Source organism: Chlorocebus sabaeus, chromosome X (assembly GCF_047675955.1).
Source record: "Chlorocebus sabaeus isolate Y175 chromosome X, mChlSab1.0.hap1, whole genome shotgun sequence".
In the NCBI taxonomy this organism is placed as follows: domain Eukaryota; kingdom Metazoa; phylum Chordata; class Mammalia; order Primates; family Cercopithecidae; genus Chlorocebus; species Chlorocebus sabaeus.
Window position 1 is genome coordinate 102,348,479 of NC_132933.1, and position 1,628 is coordinate 102,350,106.

Below are 1,628 nucleotides of genomic sequence, written 5' to 3' on the forward strand. Positions count from 1 at the left end.
TAAATGCTGGGTCCTCATGGACATAAAGATGGCAACAATAGATAGTGGGGACTACTTAGCAGGAGGTAGGGAGGGAGTCAAGGGTTGAAAAACTATTGGGTACTATGCTCACTACCTGGATGACAGGATCACTTGTACCCCAAGCCTTGGCATCACACAATATACCCATGTAACAAACTTGCACATGTACCTCCTGAATCTAAAATAAAAGTTGAATTTTTTTTAAATCCTGCTTTGAACTTATTAGAAAATGTTGTAGAACGAAAAATTTGTCTGGTCTTTGTTGCAGGATCTTTGTCTCAGTTTCCTGGGAAAGAGCTTCTAAACTCTTAAAATTTCTTGAGTGATAAGAATGTCTTTGTTATTCATGATGGGCCTCTGGACCCATGACTGAATTTATGCTAATGAGGTGGCTTAGGGTGGGCTCTTGGGTAGTTTCAGGATGGGAGTTGGTGAGGCTGTAAAGACCAACAGTGTTACTAGAGAGTTAAGGCTTTGTGCCAGATGATATCAGCCGAAGATGACCTCTGGGGAGGGAAGAAGGAGGGCTGGAGACTGAATTCAATCACATGGTCAGTGATTCAATCAGTCATGCCTGTATAATGAAACTCCTGTGAAAACCCTGGACACCAAGGCTCAAGTGAATTTCCTAGTTAGTAAACATATTGATATGCCAGGAGTGACATATCCTGATTCCACAAGGGAAGGACATGGAAGCTCCACAATTAGGGCACTCCCAGACCTCATCCTCTAGGTCTCTTCATTTGGCTAGTCCTGATTTGAATCTTTTGTAATAAAACTGTAATCATAAACATGGTACTTTTCTGAGTTCTGTGAGTTATTCTAGGGAATCATCAAACCTGAGTGCTCATTGGAATACCCAAGTTGGTAGCCAGTTGGTCAGAAGTGCAGGTAACCCTGAACTTGTAGCTGGCATCTGAAGTGAGAACAGTTCGTTGGAGACTGTGCCCTTAACCAACAGAGTCTCTGCTAACTCTGTTAGTGTCAGAATTGCATTGCAGTAATGCAGAAGCTATGAAAGGTAAAGCTGAGGGAACAGCCCAGAAGTAGGGCAAACAGACAAACATATGGAAAGATAGAAAATATAAGAAAAATGTAAGCAAATTACATTATTCAGGTAGTCCAACATAAGAATAACATTTGTTCCAGGAAGGAGAAGGTCAGAAAAACTGGAGAAAATAAAATTAAATAAATAATTCAAGAAAAATTCCCAGAGTTGAAAGACAGTTTTAAGATTGAAAGGGTCCACAGAATACCCAACACAGTGAAAGAAAATAGACACACACCAGGGGATATCAATGTGATGTTGCACCCTAAGACAAAACAAAGAACCCAGTGGCTTCCAGAAAAGAAAAATTACAAGAGATCAGGATTCTAAATGGCCTCAGGCTTCTCAAAAGTTAGAAGCTAGAACATAATGAAGAAATATCTTCAAAATTATTAGGGATATCGCAGGATGAGAGCGTTCTACAGATCTAGAGAGCAATTGGGCTGGATTGGAGCAATTCAAAGATGTCTCACAGAAGATGAAACTGACAGAAGAGTCAATGCATCTTCACATATTGGGAGAATATTTAGTCAACTGGGGAACAGGTTGTGGATGAGCT